We start from the raw sequence: 14,379 nt of genomic DNA, 5'->3' as shown, positions 1-14,379 counted from the left end.
GATGAAATGTTTGCTCCGGTTGCAAGAATTGAGGTTATACGTCTTTTTCTTGCATTTGCTTCTCATATGAAGTTTACGGTGTTCCAAATGGATGTCGAAACAGCTTTTCTTAATGGACATCTTCAAGAAGAGGTTTATGTTGATCAAACTGAGGGCTTTGTCGATCCTATTCATCCGAATCATGTCTACTACTTGGAGAAAGCTTTGTATGGTCTAAAGCAAGCACCGCGTGCATGGTACGATACTTTAACGAAGTATTTGCTGGAAAATGGATTTTCTCGTGGAACGATTGATACAACGCTCTTCATCCGTAAAAACCACGGTCACATCCTATTGGTACAAATTTACGCTGATGATACTATTTTTGGTTCCACGTCCCCGGCCTTATGCAAAGAATTTGGTGACCTAATGGCCAACAAATTCGAAATGAGAATGCTTGACCAGCTTAATTTCTTCTTGGGGTTACAAGTCAAACAATTACCAAATGGGATTTTTATCAGTCAAACCAAGTATTTTAATGATATGCTAAAACGCTTTAAAATGACTAGTTTAAAACCCATAACAACCCCAATGAGGAAATTGCTGGATGCTGATGAAAAAGGGGAACCCTTTGATATAATGCTTTATAGAAGCATGGTTGGTTCTTTAATGTACATAACTGCGAGCAGACCGGAAATCACACTTGTTGTAACGGTCTGTGCTTGTTTTCAATCAAACCCAAAGAAGTCTCACTCCAAAGTAGTGGTTAGAATATTTCAATACCTAAAAGGTACACCTAACCTTGGAATCTGGTATCTTCATGAATCCGATTTCAATCTCACTACTTACACAGATGCTGATCATGACGGTTGCCATGTTGATAGAAAAAGCACATCTGGATCAATTCAGATGTTGGGAAATAGACTAGTCGGTTGGTCATCCAAAAAGCAGAACTGCGTGTCTTTATCAACAGCTGAGTCTGAGTATATTAGTGCAGCTTACTGTTGTTCACAAGTTTTGTGGATGAAAACTCAACTATTGGACTATGGCTTTAAGATTACTAAGACGCCAATTTACTGTGATTCAAAAAGTGCTATTGTAATAACTAGCAACCCAGTCCAGCATTCTAAGACCAAACACATAGATATTCGTTATCATTTCATTAAGGATCATGTAGAACAGGGAGATGTAGAATTATATTTCGTGCCTACCAAAGTGCAATTAGCTGACATGTTCACTAAACCTTTAGATGAAGTTAGGCTAAAGTTCTTAATCAAAGAAATTGGCATGGTGGAGTATACTGATTAAACTTCCTTAGTTCTATGGATTATTATACCTGAGATCTTGTGTTTAAGATGAGTATATACTTTCTAGGGGGAGCAACTGACCTCTAATGCTTTTAAATATTACTTTTCAAGGGGGAGCTGTAATCTTGTTAACTCCCTGGTTTTAAGTATTCAATGGTTACGAAAGGGGGAGGTAACTAATTGATATCATCTTTCAAGGGGGAGTTAATTCATTTTCTTTGGACAAATCAAAATGCTAATTTACTTAATTGTATATCAAATTTTGAGGGGGAGAAAAATGGAGAAAATGAAAAGAAAATTGATTTTTCAAAAAGTGAATTCATAAATTCTTTGTTTTTTTAATCTGAAATTCACTAAGGCTTGTATACTTCTCAGTATGCAACCCGTTTTAACAATTGGTATCACTGAAGATTTGTATTTTCTACATAATTCAAAGTTTTTTTAAGTACAAATCTTAGTTTTAGAAAATTCATAGACATTGGAAAAGTTAAAATCCAAAAAGATTTGAGTTTTTCTTGAATAAATGCTATTTCAGCAGCATACCGAATCTGACACCAAACCGTCCAGATTCGGTAAGTTCAAAATCTTTCAAAATTTACTCAGAAATGTTGTTTAAAGTAAAAAATTTTAAACTTGTGATATTTTGATAAAAAGGTTGTCAAATTTTGAAGTCAAATTGACTTAATCTTGCTAAAGGACTGCATTCGGTATTTTTAGCCCCATTTGGTAAGGCCCAAGTGAGACCTAAATTCGGTATCTATAAATAGGAGAGTCAAAGTTAAAGCTCTCACGCTTTATTAATTGCTTACCGAGTCTGACAAACTTACCGAATCTGCTCTAATCTACCGAATCCGTTCAACTTTTACTTCAAATCTTTGGTAATTCCTGACAACTCCTAAATTATACAGTTTTTTGATAACATTTTGAGGAGTTATCTTAGTATTTTAAAGATATTTTAATCCTAAAACACACTAAAATGGGTAAAATGGGGGGAAAGGTATTTCAAATGATTTTATCAAAGTTATGTATCAAACAGGATCAAAAACAGAGAAAATTGCAGAAAAGGCCGTGAAGCCGCCGGCCTAGAGTAAAGGAAACCGCCGGCTTTGGAGTTGAATATGCCAGAATGTTCTAGAATTTCTGTAAAATTGGATGAACTTGTTGACCAAGTAAAAAGAAAAGGAAGTCGCCGGCTTCATCCTGAAGCCGCCGACCTAATGGACACGGTTTCTCAACTTATCGATCAAGTTCAAGTAAAAATGGAAACAAAATCAGATAGATTTTCCGGATCACTGAGGCCGCCGGCCTTCCACCAAGCCGCCCGCTTAATCATGACGGTTAAAAGATTTGTGCTTATGGATTAAGTTAAACTTGCAGAAGGAGTCACCGACCTAAGGCAAGCCGCCGGCTTCCCACTGACTTCTTGACCACCATTTCTGAATATTATAAATAGAGGTCTCTAGTCTCAGTTTTCATATGTAATTCATATTTCAGTAATTCAATAATTCTGTTAATTCATTTTTCTTTTAGGGTTTTCCCTAAACCCTTAGATTAGATTTATTCATTGTAATTAAGAATCATTCAAGTTTAATTCGAGTTTCTTACATCTACCTTTTTAAGGTATGATTATATCTTTATTTATTGTTTAATCTATTTTATTTACTGTAATTATTTCTGTTCATCTTCTGCTACGAACTAAACGTTCTAGTGGTTACATCGACGAAAACTGAACTTCATCTAGGAATCAGATGAAGCCGCCGAGCTCACCAGCCCAAGCCACTGTAGTGACCCGAACTTTTTCATGTTTATATATATATATATATTAAATGAAATTGTTATTTTACATGATTAAGTGTTTCCAACATGTTAAGCAATCAAACTTGTTAAGACTTGATTAATTGAAATAGGTTTCAGATAGACAATTGACCACCCAAGTTGACCGGTGATTCACGAACGTTAAAACTTGTAAAAACTATATGATGACATATATATGGATATATATAGTTAACATGATATTATGATAAGGAAACATATCATTAAGTATATTAACAATGAACTACATATGTAAAAACAAGACTACTAACTTAATGATTTTGAAACGAGACATATATATAACGATTATCGTTGTAACGACATTTAATGTATATATATCATATTAAGAGATATTTATACATCATAATATCATGATAATATAATAATTTAAAATCTCATTTGATATTATAAACATTGGGTTAACAACACTTAACAAGATCGTTAACCTAAAGGTTTCAAAACAACACTTACATGTAATGACTAACGATGACTTAACGACTCAGTTAAAATGTATATACATGTAGTGTTTTAATATGTATTCATACACTTCTGAAAGACATCAAGACACTTATCAAAATACTTCTACTTAACAAAAATGCTTACAATTACATCCTCGTTCAGTTTCATCAATAATTCTACTCGTATGCACCCGTATTTGTACTCGTACAATACACAGCTTTTAGATGTATGTACTATTGGTATATACACTCCAATGATCAGCTCTTAACAGCCCATGTAAGTCACCTAACACATGTGGGAACCATCATTTGGCAACTAGCATGAAATATCTCATAAAATTACAAAAATATGAGTAATCATTCATGACTTATTTACATGAAAACAAAATTACATATCCTTTATATCTAATCCATACACCAACGACCAAAAACACCTATAAACACTTTCATTCTTCAATTTCCTTCATCTAATTGATCTCTCTCAAGTTCTATCTTCAAGTTCTAGGTGTTCTTCATAAATTCCAAAATTTCTAGTTTCATAAAATCAAGAATACTTCCAAGATTGCAAGTTTACTTCCAAGTTTTCTAAATCCATTCCAAGTAATCATCCAAGATCAAGAAACCTTTGTTACTTATAGTAGGTTATCTTTCTAATACAAGGTAATAATCATATTCAAACTTTAATTCAATTTCTATAACTATAACAATCTTATTTCGAGTGAAAATCTTACTTGAAATTGTTTTCGTGTCTTGATTCTGCTTCAAGAACTTTCACGCCATCCAAGGATCCTTTGAAGCTAGTTGCATTTTTCTCATTTCTAGTAGGTTTATCCAAGGAACTTGAGCTAGTAATGATGTTCATAACATCATTCGATTCATACATAAAAAGATGTCTTATTCAACGTTATAAACTTGTAATCACTAGAACATAGTTTAGTTAATTCTAAACTTGTTCGCAAATAAAGTTAATCCTTCTAACTAGACTTTTAAAATCAACTAAACACATGTTCTATATCTATATGATATGCTAACTTAATGATTTAAAACCCGGAAACACGATAAACACCATAAAACTGGATATACGCCGTCGTAGTAAAACCGAGGGCTGTTTTGGTTGGGATAATTAAAAGCTAAGAAGAACTTTGATTTAAAAGCTATACTTCTGGAAAAATGATTTTTCTTATGAACATGAAACTATATCCAAAAATCATGGTTAAACTCAAAGTGAAAGTATGTTTTTCAAAATGGTCATCAAGATGTCGTTCTTTCGACGGAAATGACTACCTCTTTCAAAAACGACTTGTAACTTGTATTTCCGACTATAAACTTATACATTTTCTGTTTAGATTCATAAAGTTAAGTTCAATACGAACCCGTGGCCACTGGAAACACTCAAAACGGATTAGAAACGAAGAAATGGCGAGTAAAACAAGATTGATAAAAACTACTCATTTTACCTACGTGAAAGTTAGCAATAAATCTATTCCAACCATAACCTAATCAACTTATATTGTATATTATGTAATCTTGAGATACCATAGACACGTATACAATGTTTCGACCTATCATGTCGACCCATCTATATATTTATATATATATTGCGGAACAACCATAGACACTCTATATGTGAATGTTAGAGTTAGCTATACAGGGTTGAGGTTGATTCCAAAATATATATATATAGTTTGAGTTGTGATCAATACTGAGATACGTATACACTGGGTCGTGGATTGATTCAAGATAATATTTATCGATTTATTTCTGTACATCTAACTGTGGACAACTAGTTGTATGTTACTAACGAGGACAGCTGACTTAATAAACTTAAAACATCAAAATGTATTAAAAGTTTTGTAAATATATTTTGAACATACTTTGATATATATGTATATATTGTTATAGGTTTGTGAATCAACCAGTGGCCAAGTCTTACTTCCCGACGAAGTAAAAATCTGTGAAAGTGAGTTATAGTCCCACTTTTAAAATCTAATATTTTTGGGATGAGAATACATGCAGGTTTTATAAATGATTTACAAAATAGACACAAGTACGTGAAACTACATTCTATGGTTGAATTATCGAAATCGAATATGCCCCTTTTTATTAAGTCTGGTAATCTAAGAATTAGGGAACAGACACCCTAATTGACGGGAATCCTAAAGATAGCTCTATTGGGCCTAACAAACCCCATCCAAAGTACCGGATGCTTTAGTACTTCGAAATTTATATCATATCCGAAGGGTGTCCCGGAATGATGGGGATATTCTTATATATACATCTTGTTAATGTCGGTTACCAGGTGTTCACCATATGAATGATTTTTATCTCTATGTATGGGATGTGTATTGAAATATGAAATCTTGTGGTCTATTGTTACGATTTGATATATATAGGTTAAACCTATAACTCACCAACATTTTTGTTGACGTTTAAAGCATGTTTATTCTCAGGTGAATACTAAGAGCTTCCGCTGTTGCATACTAAAATAAGGACAAGATTTGGAGTCCATGTTTGTATGATATTGTGTAAAAACTGCATTCAAGAAACTGATTTCGATGTAACATATTTGTATTGTAAACCATTATGTAATGGTCGTGTGTAAATAGGATATTTTAGATTATCATTATTTGATAATCTAAATAAAGCTTTTTAAACCTTTATTTATGAAATAAAGGTTATGGTTTGTTTTAAAATGAATGCAGTCTTTGAAAAACGTCTCATATAGAGGTCAAAACCTCGCAACGAAATCAATTAATATGGAACGTTTTTAATCAATAAGAACGGGACATTTCAGTTGGTATCTGAGCGTTGGTCTTAGAGAACCAGAATTTTGCATTAGTGTGTCTTATCGAGTTTGTTAGGATGCATTAGTGAGTCTGGACTTCGACCGTGTTTACTTGAAAAATGATTGCTTAACAAATTTTGTTGGAAACTATATATTTTTAACATGTGAATATTATGTGATATATTAATCTCTTAACGTGTTTGATATTATGTGATAGATGTATACCTCTAGAACAAGGCCCATTGACTCACCTAATAATAATGAAGAGTCAAATGTAAATTGGAATGATTCATGGACTGATTCACAAGTTCCCGAAGAGGAACCGAAAGAAGAGTCGGAACCGGAAGAAGAATCGGAACCGGAAGAAGAATCGGAACCAGAAGAAGAAATAGAACCAGTGGGGGAAATAATAAAACGGTTAAGTAGAAGAAAATCCTCAACCAACCGACCAAAGTTAATTATGGTCAATGGTGTTTCCGCCAAGGAAGCAAAATATTGGGAGGATTACCAATTCTCCGATGAATCAGATTCCGACGAGAATTCCAATGATGTTATAGAAATTACCCCAACAGAATTTAAAAAGGCAAAAGAAAATAATAAGGGAAAGGGCATAAAAATAGAGAAATCTAATTCCAACCCCGATGAACTTTATATGTATCGTTAACCCCCTAAGTCCTTAAGTTGTAACAATGACTCGGGAACCTCTAAACCACCAGGTTTTTCTAAATCGTTGTGGAAAACGAAAGCTAGTATTAGGGGAACATCATATATCCCTAGAAATTTGGCAAAACGAACTAAAACCAAAGAAGAAGAAACGAGCGAGTCGGAATAAGATAGTTGTATTCGTGTGGTGTAATATATGTAATATAGTGTGCTTATGCTTTATGATATATGTAAAAATTGCTTGTATTAATAAGTATTTTTTATGAATCTAACTCTTGTCTATTTTACAGTTTAAAAAAAACACAAAATGGATAGACAACCCAATATTTTAAGAGACCTACCCGGAGACATGACTGATGAAATCTTGTCTAGAGTCGGTCAGAATTCCTCGGCACAACTATTTAAGGCGAGATCAGTTTGTAAGACATTCGAAGAACGTTCCAAGAATGCCTTGGTTTATAAAAGGCTTTCGTTCGAAAGATGGGGGATATCACATTGGGAAATCCATAAGTTACGATGTGTTTACTTTGACGCATATATTGCGGGGAACCCAAATGCTATTTTACGCAACGGGTTAAGAAATTATTTTGACTCAATATATCCGAATATAGGACTTCGTGATTTAGAAAAAGCGGCTAACATGCAACATAAAGAAGCATGTTATGCTTATGGGTTAGTAATGTTCGCTTCTCACCAAAGTGAGAACAAGAACATCGGGCTACAACTATTAAACAAAACGTTCCCACAAGTGACGGAGTCGGTAATTGGGGTAAGAAATGAGGTTTTTAGATTGTTACAGGACTGTTGGACATTACGTAACCTTCATCCTTTTGACGACGTTACAACACGTTGTCATACTATCGGTCACAACGGTTACGTTCCACAAGACCAAGGATGGGAAGTAGTATTAGTAAAACCAGAATGCATGACTTGTTTCTGGACGTATGAATTACGTGTCTTTGTTGCCTTTGCTGAACGCCTTATTTATTAACTAGAATTATCTTCTTAACTACTTTGTATCAAAGTTTTATGTGCTATATTTCATGCTATATGTAAAATAGCACTATTGTAAGTTTGCAAGTTATTGTATAAAGGTTTGAATATGATATATATATTTTTTTTGTGATTAGTTTTTCATATAGAATTGTTATAGTTGAAATGGTATGTTAGCTACTAAGTATGAACTGAACGGGTAGGTACTACCCGAATTAAAGAGTATAAAACGCTAATATGAAGAAAAAGCTTTTATAAATGAGTTCATATTATGCTACGAAATACTATTAACTACTCTTAATATTCTGTATGATTAACTTGTTCCATTTGACTATTTTGAAGGAAATGGCACCGACTACTCGACACACCGTGAATATGAATTAAGAGGAATTCCGTACTTTTCTAGCTTCAAACATAGCCGCAGTACAGGCTGCTCTACATACCAACAATAACCTTGGATCTAGTAGTACATGAAATCGTGTAGGATGCACCTACAAAGAATTCACTGCCTGCAAACCTTTGAAATTTGATGGAACCGAAGGACCGATCGGATTGAAACGGTGGACCGAGAAGGTCGAATCAGTGTTTGCCATAAGTAAGTGTACTGAAGAGGACAAAGTGAAGTACGCTACGCATACCTTCACAGGTTCTGCGTTAACATGGTGGAATACCTATCTAGAACAAGTGGGACAAGATGATGCTTACGCACTACCTTGGTCCGCATTCAAGCACTTGATGAACGAGAAGTACCGTCCCAGAACCGAGGTCAATAAGCTCAAGACAGAACTTAGAGGGTTACGAACCCAAGGATTTGATATTACCACGTACGAAAGATGATTCACAGAATTATGCCTATTGTGTCCGGGAGCGTTCGGAGATAAGGAAGATAAGATCGACGCGTTTGTGAAAGGATTACCGGAAAGAATCCAAGAAGATATAATTTCACACGAGCCCTCCTCCATACAACAGGCATGTAGAATGGCTCACAAACTAGTGAACCAGATTGAAGAAAGAATCAAAGAACAGACTGCTGAAGAGGCCAATGTGAAGCAAGTCAAAAGAAAGTGGGAGGAAAACGGTGATAAGAATCACCAATACAAAAACAACAGCAATTACAACAATAATCGCAACAATTATCCCAACATTCGCAACTACAACAAACGGCCCAACGACAACAACAACAACAACAACAACAACAACAACAACAACAACAACAACAACAACAACAGCAGCAACTACAACAATCATCCCAACAACAATAACAACTACAACAACAATAACAATCAGAAGCAGCTATGCCAAAGGTGTGAAAAGTATCACTCGGGGTTCTGCACCATATTTTGCAACAAGTGTAAAAGAAATGGTCATAGCGCGGCGAAGTGTGAGGTCTATGGACCAGGGGTTAACAGAACAAAAAGAACAAGTGGTGTCGGAACGAGTAATGGCGGAGCAAGTAGTGTCGGAGCAAGTTATGCCAATGTAGTTTGTTATAAATGTTGAAAACCGGGCCACATTATTAGAAATTGCCTGAACCAGGAGAACACGAGTGGACAAGGCCACGGAAGAGTTTTCAATATTAATGCGGCAGAGGCACAGGAAGACCCGGAGCTTGTTACGGGTACGCTTCTTATTGACAATAAATCTGCTTACGTTTTATTTGATTCGAGTGCGGATAGAAGCTATATGAGTAGAGATTTTTGTGCTAAATTAAGTTGTCCATTGACGCCGTTGGATAGTAAATTTTTACTCGAATTAGCAAACGGTAAATTAATTTCAGCAGATAATATATGCCAGAATCGAGAAATTAAACTGGGTAGCGAAATATTTAAGATTGACTTGATACCAGTAGAGTTAGGGAGTTTTGATGTGATAATCGGTATGGACTGGTTGAGAGAAGTGAAAGCAGAGATCGTTTGTTACAAAAATGTAATTCGCATTATACGAGAAAAAGGAAAACCCTTAATGGTGTATGGAGAAAAGAGCAACGCAAAGTTAAATCTTATTAGTAACCTGAAGGCACAAAAACTAATAAAAAAAGGTTGCTATGCTGTTCTAGCACACATCAAGAAAGTACAAACTGAATAAAAGAGCATCAATGATGTTCCCGTCGCAAAAGAATTTCCCGATGTATTTCCAAAAGAATTACCGGGATTACCCCCACATTGATCCGTTGAATTTCAAATAGATCTTGTACCAGGAGCTGCACCAATAGCTCGTGCTCCTTACAGACTCGCACCCAGCGAGATGAAAGAACTACAAAGCCAATTAGAAGAACTTTTACAGCGTGGTTTCATTCGACAAAGCACATCACCGTGGGGAGCTCCTGTTTTGTTTGTCAAGAAGAAAGATGGTACATTCAGGTTATGTATCGACTACCGAGAGTTGAACAAACTTACCATCAAGAACCGCTACCCATTACCGAGAATCAACGACTTATTTGATCAACTACAAGGCTCGTCTGTTTATTGAAATATTGACTTACGTTCTGGGTATCATCAAATGCGGGTGAAAGAAGATGATATTCCAAAGACTGCTTTCAGAACACGTTACGGTCATTACGAGTTTATGGTCATGCCGTTTGGTTTAACTAATGCACCAGCTGTGTTCATGGACCTTATGAACAGAGTGTGTGGACCATATAGTGACCCGAACTTTTCCATGTTTATATATATTAATTGAGATTGATATTTACATGATTAAATGTTTCCAACATGTTAAGCAATCAAACTTGTTAAGACTTGATTAATTGAAATATGTTTCATATAGACAATTGACCACCCAAGTTGACCGGTGATTCACGAACGTTAAAACTTGTAAAAACTATATGATGACATATATATGGATATATATATAGTTAACATGATACTATGATAAGTAAACATATCATTAAGTATATTAACAATGAACTACATATGTAAAAACAAGACTACTAACTTAATGATTTTTAAACGAGACATATATGTAACGATTATCGTTGTAAAGACATTTAATGTATATATATCATATTAAGAGATATTCATACATGATAATATCATGATAATATAATAATTTAAAATCTCATTTGATATTATAAACATTGGGTTAACAACATTTAACAAGATCGTTAACCTAAAGGTTTCAAAACAACACTTACATGTAACGACTAACGATGACTTAACGACTCAGTTAAAATGTATATACATGTAGTGTTTTAATATGTATTTATACACTTTTGAAAGACTTAAATACACTTATCAAAATACTTCTACTTAACAAAAATGCTTAAAATTACATCCTCGTTCAGTTTCATCAACGATTCTACTCGTATGCACCCGTATTCGTACTCGTACAATACAAAGCTTTTATATGTATGTACTATTAGTATATACACTCCAATGATCAGCTCTTAGCATCCCATGTGAGTCACCTAACACATGTTGGAACCATCATTTGGCAACTAGCATGAAATATCTCATAAAATTACAAAAATATGAGTAATCATTCATGACTTATTTACATGAAAACAAAATTACATATCCTTTATATCTAATCCATACACCAACGACCAAAAACACCTACAAACACTTTCATTCTTCAATTTTCTTCATCTAATTGATCTCTCTCAAGTTCTATCTTCAATTTCTAAGTGTTCTTCATATATTCTACAAGTTCTAGTTACATAAAATCAAGAATACTTTCAAGTTTGCTAGCTCACTTCCAATCTTGTAAGGTGATCATCCAACCTCAAGAAATCTTTGTTTCTTATAGTAGGTTATCATTCTAATACAAGGTAATAATCATATTCAAACTTTGGTTCAATTTCTATAACTATAACAATCTTATTTCAAGTGATGATCTTACTTGAACTTGTTTTCGTGTCATGATTCTGCTTCAAGAACTTCGAGCCATCCAATTATCCGTTGAAGCTAGATCCATTTTTCCCTTTTCCAGTAGGTTTATCCAAGGAACTTAAGGTAGTAATGATGTTCCTAATATCATTCGATTCATATATATAAAGCTATCTTATTCGAAGGTTTAAACTTGTAATCACTAGAACATTGTTTAGTTAATTCTAAACTTGTTCGCAAACAAAAGTTAATCCTTCTAACTTGACTTTTAAAATCAACTAAACACATGTTCTATATCTATATGATATGCTAACTTAATGATTTAAAACCTGGAAACACGAAAAACACCGTAAAAACCGGATTTACGCCGTCGTAGTAACACCGCGGGCTGTTTTGGGTTAGTTAATTAAAAACTATGATAAACTTTAATTTAAAAGTTGTTATTCTGAGAAAATGATTTTTATTATGAACATGAAACTATATCCAAAAATTATGGTTAAACTCAAAGTGGAAGTATGTTTTCTAAAATGGTCATCTAGACGTCGTTCTTTCGACTGAAATGACTACCTTTACAAAAATGACTTGTAACTTATTTTTCCGACTATAAACCTATACTTTTTATGTTTAGATTCATAAAATAGAGTTCAATATGAAACCATAGCAATTTGATTCACTCAAAACGGATTTAAAATGAAGAAGTTATGGGTAAAACAAGATTGGATAATTTTTCTCATTTTAGCTACGTGAAAATTGGTAACAAATCTATTCCAACCATAACTTAATCAACTTGTATTGTATATTATGTAATCTTGAGATACCATAGACACGTATACAATATTTCGACCTATCATGTCGACACATCTATATATATTTCGGAACAACCATAGACACTCTATATGTGAATGTTGGAGTTAGCTATACAGGGTTGAGGTTGATTCCAAAATATATATAGTTTGAGTTATGATCAATACTGAGATACGTATACACTGGGTCGTGGATTGATTCAAGATAATATTTATCGATTTATTTCTGTACATCTAACTGTTGACAACTAGTTGTAGGTTACTAACGAGGACAGCTGACTTAATAAACTTAAAACATCAAAATATATTAAAAGTGTTGTAAATATATTTTGAACATACTTTGATATATATGTATATATTGTTATAGGTTCGTGAATCAACGAGTGGCCAAGGCTTACTTCCCGACGAAGTAAAAATCTGTGAAAGTGAGTTATAGTCCCACTTTTAAAATCTAATATTTTTGGGATGAGAATACATGCAGGTTTTATAAATGATTTACAAAATAGACACAAGTACGTGAAACTACATTCTATGGTTGAATTATCGAAATCGAATATGCCCCTTTTTATTAAGTCTAGTAATCTAAGAATTAGGGAACAGACACCCTAATTGACGCGAATCCTAAAGATAGATCTATTGGGCCTAACAAACCCCATCCAAAGTACCGGATGCTTTAGTACTTCGAAATTTATATCATATCCGATGGGTGTCCCGGAATGATGGGGATATTCTTATATATGCATCTTGTTAATGTCGGTTACCAGGTTTTCACCATATGAATGATTTTTATCTCTATGTATGGGATGTGTATTGAAATATGAAATCTTGTGGTCTATTGTTACGATTTGATATATATATATATTAAACCTATAACTCACCAAAATTTTTGTTGACGTTTACAGCATGTTTATTCTCAGGTGAATACTAAGAGCTTCTGCTATTGCATACTAAAATAAGGACAAGATTTGGAGTCCATCTTTGTATGATATTGTGTAAAAACTGCATTCAAGAAACTGATTTCTATATAACATATTTGTATTGTAAACCATTATGTAATTGTCGTGTGTAAACAGGATATTTTAGATTATCATTATTTGATAATCTACGTAAAGCTTTTTAAACCTTCATTTATAAAATAAAGGTTATGGTTGTTTTAAAAATGAATGCAGTCTTTGAAAAACGTCTCATATAGAGGTCAAAACCTCGCAACGAAATCAATTAATATGGAACGTTTTTAATCAATAAGAACGGGACATTTCAGACCATACCTTGACAAGTTTGTCATTGTTTTCATTGATGACATACTTATTTACTCAAAGAATGACCAAGAACACGGTGAACATTTGAGAAAGGTGTTAGAAGTATTGAGGAAGGAAGAATTGTACGCTAAATTTTCAAAGTGTGCATTTTGGTTGGAAGAAGTTCAATTCCTCGGTCACATAGTGAACAAAGAAGGTATTAAGGTGGATCCGGCAAAGATAGAAACTGTTGAAAAGTGGGAAATCCCGAAAACTCTGAAACACATACGCCAGTTTTTAGGACTAGCTGGTTACTACATAAGGTTCATCCAAGACTTTTCCAGAATAGCAAAACCCTTGACTGTATTAACGCATAAAGGGAAGAAATTTGAATGGAAGGATGAACAAGAGAAAGCGTTTCAGTTATTGAAGAAAAAGCTAACTACGGCACCTATATTGTCATTGCCTGAAGGGAATGATGATTTTGTGATTTATTGTGATGCATCAAAGCAAG

Source organism: Rutidosis leptorrhynchoides, chromosome 4, assembly GCF_046630445.1.
Source record: "Rutidosis leptorrhynchoides isolate AG116_Rl617_1_P2 chromosome 4, CSIRO_AGI_Rlap_v1, whole genome shotgun sequence".
NCBI classification, from domain to species: Eukaryota; Viridiplantae; Streptophyta; class Magnoliopsida; order Asterales; family Asteraceae; genus Rutidosis; species Rutidosis leptorrhynchoides.
This window is presented reverse-complemented; position numbering follows the sequence as displayed.